This window comes from Equus przewalskii, chromosome 15, assembly GCF_037783145.1.
Source record: "Equus przewalskii isolate Varuska chromosome 15, EquPr2, whole genome shotgun sequence".
NCBI lineage: Eukaryota > Metazoa > Chordata > Mammalia > Perissodactyla > Equidae > Equus > Equus przewalskii.
In genome coordinates this window covers 8922593-8943624 of record NC_091845.1, presented here as the reverse complement: position 1 = coordinate 8943624, position 21032 = coordinate 8922593, and the positions used below count along the sequence as shown (strand labels likewise).

The following is a 21032-nucleotide window of genomic DNA, read 5'->3' as shown; positions in this document are numbered from 1 at the left end:
AATAGACTCTGGAGGCAAGGAGCTGGCCCCACCTCTGTGCGCCCCTGCATGTGCCCAGCAAAGGCCTGGTCTGAGAAGGGAGAGAAAGACACTGTCCATTTGCCCTCAGAGCCCTATAACTAATTCCTTCCAAACTTGGGGGCCAGCAAAGAGAATGGTCAAGAGACAGCCTACAAGGCTGCAGCCATTGGATTTGGTGCTCACCATCAAGGAAAGTAAACTGACATCAAGGAGAGCTTATGCAATGTCAAGTGCATGTGACACTGAAGGACACACCCTACAAAGACTGTGAGAAACGTGATTTCTAAGCGGCACAACTGACAAACACAGAGAGAGAGGAAAGAAACTAACATTTAATGAGGCTCCACCATGGGCCAGGCAATGTGCTAGGCATTTTCAGATACACTTACCTCATTTAATCTTGACAACTCTTTGACCTAGGTGTTATTATTTGTGTTTTACAAACAACAAGCCTAGGATTCAAATTCAGGTCTTCTAAAATTCCAGAAAAAGTGCACTGCCTCTCTCGCTAGATGACGGGGCCACAACTAAGCCAGTTTCTCTGGTTCGGAGGATGGGTGGGAGGGAGATGGGGGAAGGGCTATAACAAAAGCTATTTGTGGGGCAATAACAAAAGATTATGCATGGATGGGGTGTGCTGCCTTTGATGCCTTTGAAGATGACCAGGCTGAGGCTTGAAACGTATCCATGGAAACTGGTGTGGGGGGAGTGACGGCCAAACTGGCTCACCCTTGAGGCAGTCGGGCTGGGGACTCCAGAGACCGTTCCCTGACGAAGAGAGAGATTTCGGTCAGCTCCCACTTCATCTTCTAGCCTCTCCCTCTCCTGTCCCCACACCTGGACCACCTGCCTTCCAAGACACCAGCCAATCCAGACACTAGGCTTTCTGGGAAGCCAAACCTTAATCACTCTCTGAGCCCCTAGTTCCAAGGGGCTGAAACCCATCGGGGAGGCCCCAGGACAGACATCGCTCTGGCTTTCACTAGCCCGCCTTGCCCACCCTGCTCCAGCAAGGCCCTGGGCCGTTCCCATAAACTCTTGCCTGGAGCAGAGGTTTTACCCACAGTGCTCAGACTTCCAGATGGAAACTGCCCGCCTGCCTCACCCTTGAGCCACCTCCTAGATTCCTGCCCCAGCTCTGGACACCCTGGAAACCCTTCCCTCACTCTGTGGGAAGCCGCAAGCTGACATTCAGCCTAATTCTCCACTGAGCCTGCAGCCTCTGACTTTGCGCCTCACAGCCTAGAGCGCTATTGTTTCTGCTGCCAGCATCCATTCCCCACGCCAGGACTGTGGGACCACTCCCCAGCTGCCTGCAGGGCTGGCAGCCCGTAGCCCTCAGCTGAGCCCCTCTCCAGACATACTCTCAGCCTCTCCAACGTCACAGCCCCTTTTTTGGGGAAACCAGCTCCAGTGACAGGTTGATGTGAGGGTATAAAGTTCAGCCATCCTCCTCAATTCAGGACAAGTCTGAAGGCCCTCAGCTTCAGTGTGCCCTGTGAACAACCGAGCCTTCCGAAGTGACCACACGGCAGTTCAGCATCTCCCTCTGCCCCCCACTCCTGCTTTCTTCCCTCCTGCACAGACGTTAGTCCTGAGAGCAATCCCTAATAAACTTACTGCACAGGAGTCAACAACTCAGAGTCTGTTTTCCAGGGAACCCAGCCTCATAAAGATATTTTGTCCTCATTAAACTGGAGGGCACCATATCCTATGCCCCATCAGCTTGTGCCCGCAGCTGCAGCTTGTCCCTCTACCTGAACAATCACCCACTCTCCCAAGCTCAGGAGAGCCACCCTGAGCACTGAACCTGGATTCTAGTCCTAACTCTGCCACATACTTGCTGGGCACCTTAGGGAATTACTTAACCTCTCTGAGTCAGTTTCCTATCTATAAATTGATAAATGAACACTTGGGCAGTTATCCCTGCAGCTAAGAGCATTCTTAATTATCCTACGCGCTCAACTAACACTTACTGTGAACTGACCACGGGTTTTCATCCCTCCGACCCCAGCTTAAATGTCACTTCCTCCAGGAAGCCCTCCTCACCCCCCGAAGCTGATAGATCACTTTCTTCCGTGTTCCTGCAGCCCCTGACCTTACCCCTGCTGTAGCTCTTCACCCCCTGAATTGTAATTACACCTGCTTTTTGCCATTCCCTTCCGTTGGACCATGAGCTCACGAGGGCAGGGAATGTGTTCATTCACCTTTATATCCTCCATGCCTAGCTCAGGGCCTGGCCCATGGTGAGGGCAGAAAAATATGTGTAAACTAATTGACTAATTAAGTCATTAAGCTAGTGCTGCAGGAAAAGCAAAGATAACAATACCCTGCCTTCCCACAGCCCTTTACGCTGTGCGAACTGCTTCCATACTTGGCTCTCATTTGGTCCTCACAACGACTTCACAGGGCAGGCAAAGCTGGAATTGTTTTCCCATTCTACAGGTGAAGACTCAAGACCAGGCTGTGGGAAGTGGCTTACACTCTGACGGAGCCAGGTCTCACCCGGTACCATCTCCCTTCCATCCCCCTCCCCCACCGAATCCCAGAGAGGCCAGGCGGACCTCACCTACCCCAGTTCCACATCTCTAGGAGGGCCTTGCCTCCACCAGCCCGCTCTGGGATCTCTGATTTCCCTCCTTCGGAGACCAGCATCCCAACGATAAATGAAGGAAGCCACAAAGCATCTGGGACCCATCTTGGGAACTATTTAGACCCCAAGGCAGAACGTCACATATGACAAAAATCCAAAGAAGTAAGGCCCTTGTGACATTCAGGAAAGCTGGAGAAGGCAGAGGGCCTGCCTGAAATGCCACAGGAGGGGAAGCCTCAGGCCTGGCCTCTCAGCTCTGGGCAGGTCACTAGCCGGACCTGCGGGCCTGGGACGCAGCGAGCAGAGCGGAGCGGGCCCCGCCCCCAGGGCCACCGCGTGCCCGCGCATCTCCGCCCCCGCGGCCCCCGCGCGCCTGCTGGGCCCCGAGCGAGACGCGCCTGTGCTTCCGCTGCTTCAGCTCGGGACTTATCTCTGCCTCTGTGCTGAACACTCGCCGCTCAGCTCCCTGAATATCCTGTCGGTCGGGAGATAAAATGAGGGAAGAGGGAGGGGCGTGCGTACAAAAGCTCTCTTCCAGCTGCAAAATAAAAATTCTTTTCTCCTTTGCTTCGTTGGGGGAAAAAAAATTCTCCACCCAAACACGGTACCAAACGAATCTTCACTCTCCCTAGGCTCCTTTTTTTTTTTTTAAGTCCCAAATGAATGCATGATTTTTCCCCTAAAGAAACTGTGATAATACAATTAGCGATACACAGAGGCCTTGGCTGGAAATCGCCGGCCTTCCCCACTCCCAGCCCAGGCCTCCGTAGGAGTTCGGCTTTGAAATGAAGAAGTCTATTGTCGCCAGGGAGCACGCAGCTGAATTGAAAACCCCGGCAGAGCGGCGCTGCCGCAGCCGCCCTTTGTGGCCGGAGCCGGGAGGCTGCACGGCCATGGCTGGGCTTCATCTGCAGCAGCGCTGGGGCCCACGCTTCTCCCGGCTTGTTTAGGCTTCTGTGGGCCACAGACGTTGGTCACCATTCAGACTGCAGCCCCTTAGTGATGTAAATCATTTCTCCGCCTAGAGCTCGCAGAGAGAAGCTCCCTTCAGACCCCAAGCCAACCCTGGAAGGAGCACCCAGGAAACTGCCGATGGTAACCCAAAAATGTATGGTGGACGCTAGACCAGAGCTGTCTAATCGAAATATGAAGGAAGCCACATGTGTCATCTTAAATCTTCTAGTAGCTACGTTAAAGAATAAAAAGAGGTGAAATTAATTTTAATAATATATTTTTATCGAACCTAATGTATCCAAAATATGACTTCAACATGTAAGTTGGAAAAAAGTATTAGTAAATACTTTTATTAATAAATAAAAGTATTATTTAATTTAATTTATTTAAAAGTATTAATTAATAAAAAGTATTAATGAGATATTTCACATTCTCTTTATTCTGTACCGTTTTCAAAATACGTATGTATCTTACCTCTACAGCATGTCACAGTTCAGACTAAGCACATTTCAGGTGCTCGGCGGTCACACGTGGCTGGTGGCTACCACACTGGACAGTGAAGCTCTAAAATTCGCGGAGTCTGTCTCGTTTGATCTTACAACAAGCCCCCTGAAGTGGGTGTTAGCATCACCATCTCATAGATGAGACAGTTGAGGCTCAGACAGAAAAAATGAGTCAGCCTCATGCAAATCTAGAATCTGCATCTCCTGCCTCCTGGTCCAACGCACTTATCATTTCCCTACATTTAAACAAACCAGGATAAAAAATTATGGCAAAGATCTATCCAGTGCTTACAAAATGCAGGTGCGTTATTCACAATAGCAGAGGTGGAAGCAACCCAGATGTCCACTGATGGATGAATGGATAGACAAAATGTGGTCTATCCATACGTTGGAATATTATTTAGCCTTAAAAAGGAAGGAAATGCTGTCACGTGCTACAATGTGGATGAGCCTCAAGGACATTATGCTAAGTGAAACTAGCCAGTCACAAAAAGATAAATACTGTATGATTCTACTTATATGAGCTACCTAGAGTAGTGAAACTCATAGAGACAGAAAGTAGAATGGCGGTTGCCAGGGCGTGGGGGAGAGGAGAATGGGGAGTTATTGTTTAATAGGAACAGTTTCAGTCTTGCAAGATGAGAAAAGCTCTAGAGATGGGTGGTGGTGATGGTGGCACAGTAATGTGAATGTACCTAATGCCACTGAACTGTACACTTAAAAATATTAAAATAATACATTTTATGCTATATTTTACCCCAATAAAAAAAGTCAGCTGTAAAAAAAAATGCAAGTGCTGTGCTAAACTCTCTGAGCATTACCACATTTCACCCTCACAAAAATCCCTCTTCATAAGGTGGGTGCTCTATCATCTCCATTTTACTGATGAGGAAGCCAAGGCTTACACACGTTAAGCAAATAGTTCAAGGTCCCTCGGCCTTGAGTGGCGGGCGGAGCCAGGATTCGAGCTCAGAGAGCCCAGTTCCCAAGCCTGTGCTCTTAAATGTGACGTCCTCAGCAAAACTTCTCTGATTGTCCTCAAATAGAAATAGAAACAATCTAGGAAGGAAATGGGAATGACATTTGTTACAATCTATTTTCAGCACGAGTCACAAAACCCCCTTTGAAACATAAACTTGGTGTGCCACTCGCCTTCTCCAAACCAGCTTGCACTAAAACCCAAGTTCTTTATTCCCAGCCCCCAGGCCCCGCAGGGTTACGGCCCCTTGACGCCTCTCCAGTCTCATCTCCCCCTTGGCCCACTGTGCTCCTTCATCTTTCTTAAACCCGCCAACGCCCAGGGTCTTGGCACATGCTGTTTCTCCCCCCTGGAATGCACTTCCAGTGACATGTGTGTGGCCAGTTCCTCCCTTCATTCAGGTCTTTAGCCAAAGGTCCCCTCATCCCAGAAGGCTTCTTTGTCCCCTCGACTGAAAATAGGACACTCTTCCTCACCCCCAGCCCAGACCCCCCACCCCCCATTCTCTTCATTTGCCGTCATAGCACCTACCGTGCTACATGTGGACGTTACAGTATGTACTTATTTGTCGGTTGCACGGCTGTCTGCCTCCCATGCAACTCCAAGAGGGCAGCGACTCTGCTTCGTTCACTGCTGTATCGCTGGTCCCTAAAATGGCGTAGTAGATGCCATGACCATTTGTTGAAGGAATGACTGAATGGATGGATTCACTGCGTGCCTCAGCCAACCCTCACACAGGGTCACGAACCACCCCGGTTCACCAGGGACTAAGGGGCTCCCCGGGACGTGAGACTTTCAGTGATGGATCTGAGAAACTCAGATCCAAAGATAAAGGAACGGGAGCTTTAATCAAATGAACTTTGAGTTCCCTTGCAGCAACCTGACTTTACAAATCCCTGGTTTCCATTGCTTAAAGTCACACACCTAGAGGGTAGCAGTATAGAAAGGTTGTGTTTTGGGCACAATCAGACTCGGTTTCAACCCAAGATCAGCCATGTCTGCCGCTGGGCAAGCCATTCAGCCTCCATAAATCTCAGTTACCTCCCCTGTAAACCAGAGCAAGTAACCCCAGCTCAGGGGTCGATCATGGGAACACAGTCAGATCATCTGTGTGTCGGGGACTCGGCTCCCGGGGAAGCAAACTGAGATGGAGATCATCAGGTAGCAAGCTTTTCAGGCTGTGCTCTTCAGTTTCAAAACCTGTAGAAGGAAGGAGAAGGAAGCAGGACTGGGCGAGGGCCAGGCCAGGCCGCATCACAGTCCCAGTGGAGACACTGGGGCTGAGAGAGCCCTTCGCAGCTGTCCCAGGTTTCAGGGAGGGCCTGGCCGTTACAGCTGAGAAGGGGCACGATCCCGGGTGAGGCAGCTCTCTGCAGCAAGGGCAGCTCTCAAAGAGGGCTGGCAGTGAGGGCTGTCATCCCACAGTGCCCCCAGGCCCTAGGATAGATCCTCCAATCCTGAAGCGGGATCTCCTTGTCTGCCACACCATGCAACACACACAGGAAGTGCTCGCCAAATGATGATGCTGTTGTCCTTATCTTAGGACCTAAGTCAAGCCAGGTCAGTCTCACTGCCAAGGCTGTGCTCCTTCTGCCCTGCCTCCCAGCTCTTCAGCCGAACCTCTCGTGTCACCACCTCTACCTTGGTTCGAATAATCTGTCTGAACAAATCCCATCTCCCTGCCCAGACGGTGAGTCCCTGAAGCAGGCCCCACCACAGGTCCGTCCTTCTGCCCCCCTCCCACAGTTGCCCGTGAGTAAGTAATGAATGAGCAAGAGCATGGCCACCTCCTCCCAGATCCCCAAGATTCTTAGGGATTTTGACCTGATCCTTTCTGGACCTTCAATTTCCCCAGCCCTACCCAGTGTAGCCTACAGTATCCCCCATGGGCGGAATACCCCAACAGAGCAATACGCACCTAGAAACCACTTTGACTTCAGAGCTGGGGCTCGAAGCACCTCTCTTCTCCCACTACCCCAACCTCCCCCCATCGCGCCATGATCTAACTGCCAACAGCCAGCTCACTTCTGCCATGTAGCAAACAGAAAATCCAGAAGGGTCTTAGGGACTCGTCCACTCTTCCTGCCCCCACTCCCCAGACTCTACTGCAAGGGTGTACCTTCTCTCGTCATTACAAGGAAACAGTTTTGAGGGGCTGAGACTAGAACCCACAGATCTTGCCCGCCATGCTCAAGACGGCAGCCTTCTCGCTATACCGTGCCAGCTTCCCGAGGATCTTTGTCCCTTTCTAAAGCCCTCTTGAAATATCCCCTAACTGGTCAGAGCTGGGTTAACTCCTTCAATGCTACAGGAAGGGAGGACGACGGGAGGCCTAGGGAAGCACAGGCTCTGGTGTCAAGCAAACCTGAGTCTGAATTCCAGCTCCAGCCTCTGCTAGCCGGATGACTTGGAGCGAGATGCTTGAAGATCCCCTGTCTTTTTCCACGGGGAAATAACCACCTATTCACAGAGTGACTGCAAGGATTAACGGGAATAAATGGCATATGGTACGCATTTGATTAATGTCAGCTGTCATAATTATTACTAGCAAGGGGCTGAGAGGCAAAAAATATCCAGATTTAGTTCTCAGGTTTTGCAGTAATAAAGTGAAGTCTGTGCTTATATGACACCAAAACAACTCCATAAAGGGTACGACAACTCTCTTAACCATCCAGATGTTTGGTAGATGAAGCACGTCCAACCTCCCTCAGCTTCTCCCATCAATATTTTACCTTCCTCACCTCCTTCTGGGGATATTGTAAATATCTAAGTGATGCTTGTAAAATGTTCACAGATTCTTCTTTTTCCCTAACAGATACGATTACTTAAAAACGTGAAACATCTGTATAGCACACCTACCATGAACAGACTTTTTGAGGAAAAAAAAAAAGGATAAGCTGAGGAATGAAAAATTTGCAGTACGTTTTATAAGCAAAGAGTCAGTTTCCTAAAACACAAAGAGTTATTTCAAAGCCTTAAGAAAAGATAAAGAACCGAATAGAAGATTAAGAAAAGGATATACAAAGGGTCGACAACCTTTCAGTTATGAAAGGAATACCAGTTAAAAGGACAATGAGACGACTGTCACTTCTGAGATTAGAAAAAATGAAAATATTCCTCCTGGCCCACATTGACGAGTTCATGGGAAAAGTCACTCTCATGCGCTGTGGGGGCGGGAGGTATAAATTGGGGCAACTTCTCCTGGAAGATAATGTGACACTAGCTATTGAAATCTCAAATGTTTATATCTGTTGACTCAGAATTTCCCCTTCGAAATCCTTCAAATGCTTCAAAAAAGTTCACTCATAGGCACAAAGATATATGTATGAGGATGTCCAATACAGGACTATTTACACTGTAAAAAATAAAAAACCAGTGCCAGTCCAGTGGCGTAGTGGTTAACTCCGCAAGCTCCCCTTCAGCAGCCTGGGGTTCGCAGGTTCGGATCCTGGGTGTGGACCTACGTGCTGCTCGTCAAGCCAGGCTGTGGCAGCATCCCACATACAAAATAGAGGAAGATTGGCACAGATGTTAGTTCAGCGACAATCTTCCTCAAGCAAAAAAGAAGATTGGCAACAGATGTTAGTTCAGGGCCCATCTTCCTCACCAAAATAAATAAATAAATAACCAAGTAAATGGCCACCAGGGGAGCTTGGCTGAACACATGATGGTATAGGCATAAAATGGAATTCTATATAGGCACTCAAAAGAATGAAACATATATCCGCACAGAGGTTTGTACCCAAATGTTCACAGCAGCATTATTCATAATAGCCCCAAACTGGAAACAAATCAAATGTCCACTAACTGGTAAGTAAACAAACTGTGATACATCCTAAAATGGAATATTAGTCAGCAATGAAAAGGAACAAAGTTCTGTTACATGCTACAATGTGAATGAACCTCAAAAACGTTAAAAGAAGCTAGGCACAAAAAAACATATTCATGGTTCCCTTTATATGCAAGCCCATGGAAGGCAAATGTATTGCGGCAGAAAGCAGGCTAGTGGGTGCCCCCTGACAGAGATGAGAAGAGGGCATGATGGCAAATGGGCACAAGGAGTCCTTTAGGGGTGATGGAAGTGCGCTAAAACTGGACTGTGGTGTTAGTTACACAATTCCGAGAATTTACTAAAAAGTCAATGTACACTGAAAACAGGTGAATTTTATAGTATGTAATTTATACCTCAATAAAAAATCTATTTTTTTAGATAGAATGAGATAGGTAATAAATCCTCACGTGTAAAGATGTCCAACGTAAATTGGTAAACTTTTTAAAAAGGAGCAAAAGTGTATGAATACTATTATATGATTATTAAAGCAATTATAATAATATACGAAACACGTAATAACGATGTCCTCTCTAGGAGGCAGGATCAACCTTTCACTTTCTTTATGTACACTCCTAATATAGCCAATTTGTAAAAATTAGGTACTTTTGCTGTATGTTTAAACGTTTTCTTAATGAAACATTGGGGGGAAGTGAGCATTACTTTTATAATCTAAAAAACACAATGTAAATATTAAAATAAATAGGTAAATAAAGGGGTATTGTGTAAAATGGACTGTGCTTTGTTGATCCTGCTGCGTCCCAGTTAAGGATGCCACATCTGGTCACAAGATGTATGGAATCTCTCATTCTTCTGGCTCCACCACAGCCTGGAAAAAAAAATCTGAAAACCACCCAGCTGTGTCTTTCTCTCATTCCAAACTCCCCAAACAGAGTATGACTAAGTCTGTTTCCCAGCCACCTTGAAGCCGGGGAGAATGAAGGCCCGGAGAGGCGCCCCCTCCAGAGTTGCCAGTCTCTGGATACCACGGCTTACACAGCAATTTCTTGAGAGTTGGGCTGGCAAAAAAAATGGATTCCTCAAAGGCTGATAAAATAATCTGATTATTCATTAAGCTAAAGAATGCGGTCAAGACACAAAGACCCCAAAAGGCCTGACCTATAGGCCCAACCGCCCCCCACCCCCGTCCTGACTTCTCTAAGCTTAGACCCTGGCCGCTCAACAAACTGTACTGTTTTCTTAACCTCTTATTGAAGTGTAATAGACATACAGAAAAGTGTATCTATTTTAAATAGAATTTTTATGAAGACTCTAAGGTTCAAGGATAAATCTTACCCTTTTCCAGTGGAAACCATAGTGCCCCTTTGATGCTTTCTTTTTGCTTCTCCTCATCAGAGGCGAATGAAGGAGCTGAGCTAGAACAGACCATGGCCACGCTCGCCCCATCTCCCTGAAAGTCTGAACTGAGGTGCATGCAGGGGGCAGGGGGGTGGGGGTTCGTTGCTTCCCAGCCCAAGAGCTGCTTCCAAGTCTGTGCCAACAGCACATGTCTCAGAGAACAGGGGCTGGGATCACATCAGGCTTCCCCAAAAGACAGCTCTCCAGGTGCCCTGAAGAAAGAAAGCTGGAATGACCTCCACTGGACTGGAAGCTTCGTGAGGGCAGGAAGCGTGTCTGTCTGTCCATCAATGTAAAGCCAGTGCCTGGCACACACAGATACTCAGTAAATATCTGTTAAAACAAATGCTGATTGACTGGAATCAGAAGGTGAAGACGGACCCCGGAAACCGGGCTACGAAGCAGAAACGCCAAGGGTTTGGACAGGGCTGGGCTAACCCGGGGGTGCCTTGGTGCCAGCCCTTGCTCCCAGCTGAGCCCGCCCCTCGCCAGGGCAAAGCGCTGGGTGAGCAGAGCTTGGCCTGGTTTCAGGTCCCCCGCTCAGCCAAGTGCCCTTGTCTAGGGGACAACCTGCACCGCCCTGTGCGTGGGCGTCACCACTGCTCCTTGTGCCCACTGAGCATACAAATCGCGCAGAACTCGCCTGGCCAGGCTTCTGGGCACACGCCCAGTTGGTCCATGGGAAGATGTTTCCAAAGGCCTGGAAACATCTTCCCAGAGTCAAAAACACTTGTCTATTAATTATAGGAACGGGTAGTCCCAAACCTGCATCACCTGGAAAGGAAATACCACCGCCACTTCCTCAGCACCCCCACACCCTTGAGGGCAGCAGAGCAGATAGGCAGAAGGAAAAGAGAGCACCTTCTTCTTACTCCAGGAGACGATGCTTTCCACCTGAAAACAGTTACCTGAGCTTCACGCCCAAATGCCCCAGGGATGACGGAATGTGTGCTCTTTCTGGTGGCAGCCGTCATCTCCTCCCTGGATTACTCCAACAGCCTCCACTGGTCTCACCGCCTCTGCTCGCCTACCAACAATCTACTGTCCACCTTCCAGGAGGAAGGGTCTTTCTGAAGGTGAAACTCATCGTGTCATCTCCCTGCTTAAAATCTCTGGTTGCACACAGCTCTTAACATGGTCCACAAGGCCCTCCATGACCCTGTTCTGGCTAACCTCTCCCACCAGTTCTTGTGACAACTCTATCTCACTCACTTTTTTTTCTGCCGTACCTACTTTCTTACAGTTTCTTCGCCCTTTTTCTTTTTTTAATTCTCCAAGCTCCTGTTCCTGCCCCAGGGCCTCTGCACTTGCTGCTTCCCAGGCCTGGATTCTCTTCCCCAACTCTTCACAGGACACTCAGGTGTCAATTTAGAGAGGCTTTCCTGATCTTTTATCAGGAATTCCAACTCCCTCCCATTCATCCTCTATTCCATTATTCTGTTTAATTTTCTTTGTAATGGTTACCATTATCTTAAATTACCTTGATTATTAGTTAACCTTTTTATTGCCAGTCTTCCTACCTTCTCTCATCCCCGCTCCCACACACCAGAATATAAGCTCATTTCCTGCTCTATCTCTGGTACCTAGCACACAATAGAAGCTTAATAAACACTTTTTAAAAGAATTACGATAATTATAATTGTAAGGCTCTTAACAGTTTGCAAAGTATACTCAGATTCATTGCCTTACTTAAGCTTAAAAACAGCCCTGTAGAGAAGGTAGTACAACCTTCATTTTACAGATGAGCAAACAGAGCTTCAGAGAAGCCAAGCAGCTTGCCAAAGATCACACAGCAAGAAAGAAGTTTATTTTGCACTCAAACCCAGGTTTTCTCCCTCCGAGTCCAGAGTTTTTCCTTCAGTATACGGTTGACATCCAAGAGTGCTTTCCACTACTGAGCGGAAACTTCACACCACCAGAAGAGGAGCAAAGCAGTTCCCTGCAGGATTGAGTTAAGCTCCAAGACAAAAGAGAATATAAGGCTAGGAAACCATTTTGGAAACCATCAAAATAGACAACTATGTAAAATGAGCCCCTTCTGAAATGCACAGATAAAGTTGCAAAGCGTCCAGATGTCATATCTCACGTGTGATCTGTGCTTATGGGATCCCCTGATTCCATGAAGGACAGGGAACTTGGGAGTGGGGACACGGAGGGAGACGGAAACGGCCGTCTCTACCCAAGAGTGGCAACAAGAAACTGTGACTAACAGGGAAAAATCATTGTTGGAGATGAACCACATGCTACAGGAGGATCAAATTTCTCATCCTTCCGACCAGAAAACTAAAGGCGTAACAACCGAGCCACAGTGGAAACACGCTTCTCAGGACCGGGTCCAAGGACACAAGAGGGGATCACCTCCGGGAGGAGAAGCCAAGGCAGCCTTTGGGGAAGGGGAGCCCGGCCTGGGAGGGAAGCTCTCCACAGCCTTCAGAGGCTCCGGGTGCCCAGGCTACATATTCAAAAACCAACCAAAGTTAACCGATCAAAACAAGCAGAAAGAGAGGGTCTCGAAGGCGACGTCAGGCGGTCAGCTCTTCCCATCCCGGCCTGCCCACGGGGTGTCAGCTTTTCCAGCCCAAACAAAGGCAAGCAGTCAGGCCTCTTCCTCATTCCTCCCAGCACGACACGTAGGAAGTTCTTCCTTTGGTCTCGCTCAAATCTAAGTCATTTTCCCTTCCCATCCTGGAGCTCGGAGCTGAAAAAGATCATCTTCTCCACACCCTTCATTTGAAGATGAGACGCAGAGGAGGGAAGAGATTTTCTCAAGGTCTCCCTATAGTTAGCAGCAAATTTGGAGCCTGACTGCAGACCCTGTGCCTCCCAGGGCTGTGCTCCTTCTGTGACACCAAGCTCCTTCTCCGTTCAACACTCGGAAGACCGGAACACCAACTACTAATACGCACAGTGCTGGAGTATCAGCCCACCAGGCCACTCTCTAAAGACTCCTCTTTTCCACACTGCTTCCGCTCACTACCTCAGACCAAAGCACTCAGCCAGGGGCTCTCCGCTGGAGGCAGGATGGTCCCCCAGAGAGAATGCAAAACGTGTGGGGGTGTGTCACAAAAACTGGGGAACGCTACTAGCATTTAGTGGGGAGGGACCCGGGCTGCCCAACATCTGCCGTGCACCGCACAGTCCACGCCCGTGGGCCGCTCCGACCCCGTCATCTCCGCATCGCTTCTCTGAGTCCCCTCCTCCCCTCCGAAGGCGGAATGTCCACGGAGCAGTGGAGGCCGCGATGGACACGAGGTGAAATGTATCAGAATAACAGCAACAACCAGCAGCACTGTCACACAATCCTCACGACAACCCGAGGAAAAGGACACTGCTGTTCTGATTTGACAAAGAAACCGAGGCACCGAGCGGCGAAGTCACTGCAGAGCCACACTGAAGACTGACAAGGCTGGCCCTGGTCCACGGGGCCTCCCAAATCCGCAATCCCAAACAATGCCCCCTTTCAAATAAACCGAGCGGTGGGAAATTTAAACTGATGGAAGTCACCGGGGCCCAATCCTGTGCCTCCGCGGCCTCACTGAGACCTCACATTGCGCCCTCCAGACGCCCCCCGGAGGCACCCTGAGTCCTGACGGGCCTCCCCTCGGACACCGCTGCAGTTTTCAGACCAGATTTCACACTCCAGTAAAGTCCACCCCCTAAAAATGGGAGGGGCGCCCAAAGGGTGGCCAGCATCACAAAGGGTATTAGGGAGAAAAACTCCCCTAATTGTTTAAGAAAGCATCACTCCTCAGACACACACCCCTCCGGAAAGGAAGAACATCATTGAGGCTAAAGGGCGGGTCTTTCATTACATACAGTTCGCTTTATGGGGAAAATCCCTGCATTGTCCTTATTTTTTTCGCGTTGCTGCAGACTGGGAGACACTTCCAGGACTGACAGTGGTCCAGGGACCTTTAGGGCGGACAACCTGGCTGTGACAGGGACCTGTGGCCTTTAGACCTCACTGTGCTGCCTGCAGGCTCCAGCCTTGTTGAAGCCAAACCACCAAGAGAGTCACAGAGGCGGGGAGGGGAGGGCGACAGAGCACAGAGCCCTGCGACGGCAGAACAGAGGCAGGAGGCGGGAGGCGGTCCCTCAGCCTACGCTGAAGCTCCTCCCACCAGGAGCCGCGTGCCCGTGGTCATCACCCACATGAGAGGGGAGGAGAGCAGAGGCGGCTGGCACCACAGGGGCAGAAGGAGATGCTGCCCCACTGAGTCTGGCTCTCCGGCCCTTCCTCCCCTTCTCTCTCCTGCCCGACTTCTCCCTGCTCCCTCTCCCGAGCCCCTCAGAATCAGGAGCAGAGTCTCTGAGCTTCAGCTTTACGAACACAGGGAAAAAGCCAACGCCGCCTTTAAGCTGCATTAGGGGGATCAAGGGACGCATTATTAGTTTCACTGGCCTCCGTATTATTCCGAGGACTTCTGGGAGACAGTGCGGGGCTTGGGCTCCAGATTTTAAGAGGGATATTAATAATTTAGAAGGTTTATCAGTGGCCTACAGGCATAAAGATGGTCCTTCTCAATTTGGGAAGATTTTCCAGAAAACAGTGCTCTAAGAGAGATCTCATCCCGGCCAGGCAGATGGGTTAAATCCACCCTAGAAATGAATTAGGTGGAAGATGTGGCAGCCAGATGACTTTTTAAAATGTTGATAAGCTGAAATGTGGCAAGAAAAAGAGGCCAGAGGGTAAGGGAACAAGTCATCTAAAGCATCACGGAAGAATCTAAGCGCGAGAATGCTTAGCGGAGGAAACAAACCCTTGTACATATGCCACCACTGCCGACCCCTGAGCCATGGCAGATAGAGGATCTTTTCCCTACCGTGCCTGGAACACAGCCTCGGAATCCTTCTCAACACAGCCCTCCAGCACACTACCAGTCTGTCACAGTTGGACCTATTCCCCATCCCTAAGTTGGGAGTACATGAAAGCAGTCTTTAAAGAACGGCAGCATTATCATGAGTCAGCCAGCTTAGACTTATGCTGGGTTGTTCCAAATGACAGAGGTGCCTTGTAATTCTATTCAAGGAAGACCTTTCTAGTGATCCTTTCCAACAATGGGATAGTCTGACTTCTGACGTGGTCAGCCCCTTGCTACCAGAAGTTCCGATTAGAAGCTGCATGGCTGTCGGGAATGCCTGCACAGGGCGGGCATTCAGGCAAATTCTGCGATTCCAAGTAGGACCCGAGGTTCAGATACAGCACCTATGTACTCAGCGCCTAACACGGGGCGGGGACAGCACATAGGCTGTCCCGGTGGATAGGGTGACCTCCACTTACAGAGGAGGGCACTGCGGCTCCCGGGGAAGGAGTACTTCACACAGGGAGAGAGTGGTGAGCCAAGAATTCAAATCCATATCTTGTGACTCCTAGTCCTCATGGTTTCCACTCTCCTCTACCAGACGCTGCAAACGCGCACCACGATGGGGCCTCCTCTGAAGCTAACTGGTCCTCAGGGGGTGCCATGCTGGCTGCTTTCTCCTCCCTAAAGATGCTGCCCCGTCGTCATGTGATGGCCCCACCTCTGCTGCTCCAGCAGCGCTCCAGTCCAGGGCCAAGGTCCCCTCGCTGCTGCACGGCAGGCATCCTGTTCCATCATCTATCCCCCAACAAGAGCTGTCGCCACAAAGGGGCACAGACGGAATCTTTGACATTGCGCTTGGTATCTCTGCCTAGAATCCCAGACACTGTCACTCGTTAGGTTTGCAGCATTTACGGCTTCTGTTCCAATGCAAACATCACTAAAACAGGTGACCCCTTAAAGCCTCATTAATCACTGCCTCCCCACGTGATTAGCCAACCATGGGCTGTGAGGTCCTGAGCAACAGGAGTGAGAACAGGAAAGTCCTAATGAGGGAAAGGGAAGAGCACAGTTGGGAGACAGACAAAGAAACTCCGTCCTCGCTGCTATCCTGCTGTGGCCTCATGGCCTGGTTCAGATTCCCGGGGTTTCTGTCTTGTACTCCGATGCCCCTTCTCTCAAGTCCCGCCTTGTCCCACTCCTCCTGCAACAGGATCTGCCTTATCCCCCAGTGCCTGGGTCTTGTCCCTGAATTACCCAACCCCATGGCCAGCCCAGCTCTTTGCTCTATCTTGCCAGCGCTGTGGAGCACCCCCACCGCAGAAGCCCAGGCTCCCAGTGGTGTAGACCTGCACCTGCCTGCTTGGACTTCTTCTTGCCCGTGTGGAGCTGAGGGTCTTTCCCCAGCCTGTCCCCACCCCTGGGGGGAGCAGTTCTGGCTTCCAGCTCCCCCTGCCCCAGCCCCACCTGCCCCGTCCTGGGAGAGTTAACCAGACCACAGCGGGCTGTGTCTCCAGCAATGTTCTCTGAAGGTACTTCCCACCGCCCTCCAGAGTCACCTCCTCCTCTTAAGGAGCAGACCACATTTACCCCTATAATCTGGTGTCCTCATCTATGCCCATCTCCCTCGGTAGAATGTTTGCTTCCCACCCGCCCTCGGAGAACTGTCTTTGCCGTCTAAAGCCCTTCCTGGTGACGCCAGCCCACACGAGCCTTTCCTGTCTCTCTCCTTCTGCACTCAACGTCTGTGTGGCAAAATTAGTCACTTTTTTATCCTATATCTTTTTTCACTGTCGAAGGAAACAATTTAGCGCATCTGACATTCTCATCACTACGATGTATTCGTTTTATTTTCCAACTAGTTTATAAATGTCAGCGGATGAAATATCCCCCCTCACTTTGTGCCTGCCCGGCGCCTGGCCGGGGCAGGGCTACAGTGGGCCCTCATCTTTGGGAAGTGCCCGCCCACCAACAGGGGTAGGATTCTGGCTGACATCGTTCTGTCGTTAACCCCACCTCACCGGCCACCACCACTGGGTCAGGGACCACCTAAGCTGGGCCAATGTGAGTCCTTTCCTCAGCAACACTGAAGCGAAGGAGGAGGAAAAGAAGGCATATGAGAGAGAGAGTCTTTCCATATGTTCGCCTCCAACTGAAATGAGAGCTTGGGGGCTGTGGCAACAGCCGTCTCCCTGTCATGTGGAGGCATCAGAAAGAGCCGGCTTGCTGAGAAGGAGGAGCGAGGCAGATGTGCAGAGAGAAGCCGAAACAAGAGAAGGTACACCAGTTGATATCTAGAACAAATCAGGGCTCCCTAGCACCCCAGTTCCTGGTCCTAGGCCATCCTGAGGCCAACTGCATTTCCCCACTTGGGTTCCACAGAACACCCTGCGTCTTTATAATAAACCCCATTTTCACTACTACCGGCTTCAGCTGATTTCTGTTGCTTCAACCAAAAGTTCTAATTAAAGCGAGGGCACAGGTTAGGTGTTTAGTAAATTCTTGCACAGTGATCAAATGCATTCCTGATTTCTCATCACAGACCTCAATTCAAATAGCCCTGGTGAATCTCTTTAGCATCTCCCATTAGGTCATTGAAACAAAGACTTGTAATTGGATAACTCATCTGTCAGCCACATTCATGCTTAATAATGCAAATACCCTGCTCACACTCAGACCAACTTGCACACAAACGCCCACATGCACCTACGTGCACATCATTTCGAGTGCACACAGTAGGCACTTGGAGCATTGCCCCCCTTGCCAGGTCTGTCACTCCAGAAGAGCAGAGAACAATGAAAAATAAATAGAATTTATAGTCAAGAGTCTAGCTGGCATCTCCGTGACAGCATTTAGCAGTCATATACCCTGAACAAGGCATTCAGTCTCTGAGCCACATTCAAGAAGACATTGCCACCTTTGCCAGCTGTTCTGGGGCCCAAGAGTTCAGTCCCTGTCCAGGACTGTCTGGACAGGTCAAGCAGCATCTCCCAAAGAATGTACTGCAGGATGCTTTTCTAGAACAAGGGTCAGCAAACTATAGTCTGTGAGTCAAATTTGGCCCACAGCCTCTTTTTGTAAATAAAGCTGTACTGGAGCACAGCCGCACCCATTCATTTCTCTGTTGTCTGTGGCTGCTTTGCATTCAAGGGCAGAGTTGAGTAGCTGCAGCAGAGACCATATAGCCCGCAAAGCCTGAAATGTTTACTATCTGGCCCTTTACAGAAAAAGTTTGCATGTCTAGAAGATGCCAATAGGTGTACTATAAAGAAAAAATAGCACCTAGGTTAATGAGTTCAAGAAACAATGGGTTAAATAATGTCTCTTCTATAGGACTTATCAGAGCCTTTAATATATGGAAGTGCGCTGTGAATTTCTAATGAGGGAACATGCTAGAATGCTTCCTACACTTATGTGAATGCAGAGCCCTTTTTACAGCAGACATCTTGAGGGACTAGTGTTCCAAGGCTAGAGGAGTTCCCCATCTATAAAACAGGGATAATAGTAACCCCGGCTCCCCCTGCATCACAGGGCCGTTAGGAAGATCAAATACAACAAGGATGTGAGCGGGCCGTGCAAACCATGGGCAAACGAGAATTATACCTTCAGCCCCGTGACTTAAAGGCATTTTCTCTCCGTTTCCCTCCAGCCACTAAGAGGAAAGACACAAATGGCTTCCAGGAGTCAAATGTTTCCAAGAACCTGCTGATTCTGAAGCTCTCACCTGGCCTTCAGAGAAAAGTGCACAACTGTAAGCTTAATGGGACGGGCTGCTGAGAGATTTCATTTCTTCCCCTTAAAGAACATCAATTAATCTTGATTCTAGATGGAAGACAGGCACTTCTCCTCTTGAAGTTTTGATTAGCTCCCCACGCTACGCAGGAGTGAAATGGGCTCCAGACAGATTGCTTCCTCATGCAAAGCCATTTCACAAGCCATGGGGTTCTGAAGGGGACAGATGCTCCTGCAGAAGAAACAGCTGACTCCTCCCTCCGCAAGAGACCCCTCCTCACACTCACACACATGCTCCCTGCCCTCGGCCCTTCCGCCTCACACCGACAGCACCAATCAGGGTTGGTCTCTGAGTGTTAGCCAGGCCCAGTTAATACAACAACCTGTTCAGACGCAAGACCTCTTAATTTCTGACTCAGAACCATAGAAGCCACAGGGAAGGCCAAGCAGGTAGGGAACGGCCGGGATCCCAGACTAGGAAGCAGCAATGACGTTACGCTGAGATGTCATCCCATCTAATGGATGCCACCATTTCTTTTTCCAAAATAAGTAGCGGGGAGTGAGGGGAACGGAATCAAGGGAAGAAAGTGGGAAGGGAGACGGACATATGGAAACAACGGCCACCCACCCAGCACCCTGCAATCCTCACCCTCTCCAGGCATTCAGATGCTGCTTGCCCATCTTCTCCCCTGCATACGGACTCCAGCATCTTCCAGATGCCAAGAAATCGTAGGAAGTCCCTGCCACTCCCAAGACACAACCTCTCCCTGGGATTCACAATGCACAAACACCACTTCTATCTGTGGAAGAAAGGCCCCAAGTAAGGGCAAGTCTTTCAAAAAAGGAATTAGGGAAAGGCGAACCGGAAGTCACTTGAAGGATGATTTGCTAAAAGGATACACTGAGGCAGCGACAGAAAACACACGAAAAGGCCACCAGATGGCTGCACCACGGAAAGCCAGACAAGACCCCTTGTCTACACTAGAAATAACTCAGGCCAGCAGGGCATTTCCTAAGTGATAAGCCTGAGGTCTCGTGCAGGGAGGGGCTCACTCGGCAAGGAAGTGGTGCTGGAGCATGTTCCCAAGGGTTTTGAAGTCCCAGGTTGGACAATTTCAGTCTGAGAACCTCAGAGCAGAGAGACAGACTTAAGCAGGGTGAGGGTCTAGCAAATTCCATCTTGGGGTATGAAAGGCAACCAACAGGCCTACAGCCAGGCCTCACTCCCCTCGACTGGTAGCAGCCATCAGACAGTGAGCTACCCACTCCTGACAATTCCTTGCTTCTGGTGAAGTTCTTGCAGTTTCCACCACCAAATGCCAGAGCTTCATAAGAAGATCCAGTTCTGGGCCTCCCTCGACCCCAGCAGCCGACACAAAGGTTCTGACACTGGCACGAGGAGCTTTTGGAGAGCTGTGGTGCTTCATGTGCAACTTCCGGGCTTCCAAGCAGAAGGCACTCAGCTCGGGACCTGCCTGGGGGCCACACTGTCCCTCTTAAAAGCATCTGGTCTCTCTGCCATCCACCCTCTATTCCCTCGCCTCAGGGCAAGGATTGTCAGCCAGCTCCCAAAACAGAGGAGACCACTATCGGCAAATACCTGGGGGGCTGTGCTGCGCAGGAGGAAGCCACCGTTCCGCACGGCTCCACTACAGGCCCGCGGTGAAGGTACAAGGTTGATGATTCTGGTCAATATAAGGGAAACCATCGGCAGCCTTCCAACAGTTCAAAACAAGAGCCTAGAGTGTTTGCTGAGACACAAGAGTTGGGGGCTCTGGTGGTATATGAGCCACAGGTACGCATTAGGTGCAGCTGTAAAGACATCCTACCCTCCCCTGTGGACCCCCAGCTGCCAGTCCCACCGTTGGGAGATGAGCGGAAGGAGTCCAGGGCTGCGCCTTAAGGATGTCTCCAACAGTGCCAGGCATTTTGATGTGGCCTTGAAAACAAACCATAACCTAATGTATTGGTCGTGCTTAAATAAATAAATAACTCTTTTCTGCTCCTTATAGTGAAACGTACTATACACAGAGTTAGCCCCACGCGGAAAATTTCAACCTGATGCTCACCTTGGTGCTGTTTGGGCTCTTGGTCCACATCGTCTTGACACCTATAGCTAGTCCTTCCCGAGAGGCAGATTTTATCTTGGTTCCAGCTGCTCTGAAGATGCCTATTTCTGTTTGAGGCACCCCCTCCCCGACCCGCCTCCTAGAAGGCGAATTCCAGGTATGCCACAAAGACTATGTTTTAAGTCAGACCA

At 49.8% G+C, this 21032-nt stretch overlaps 1 protein-coding gene and 1 long non-coding RNA gene across 9 annotated transcripts in view; both read right to left on the bottom strand.

Annotated features, from left to right (window-relative positions):
- The window catches only part of SRGAP3 (SLIT-ROBO Rho GTPase activating protein 3), a 245826-nt gene that overhangs the window by 202944 nt on the left and 21850 nt on the right, over positions 1-21032 (bottom strand). The window lies entirely within an intron of this gene.
- On the bottom strand, positions 3990-6250 carry LOC139076101 (uncharacterized). The gene is made up of 2 exons (XR_011527373.1): positions 5582-6250; positions 3990-5130 (listed from the first exon to the last, which is right to left on the bottom strand). It is a non-coding gene; the product is annotated as an uncharacterized lncRNA (long non-coding RNA).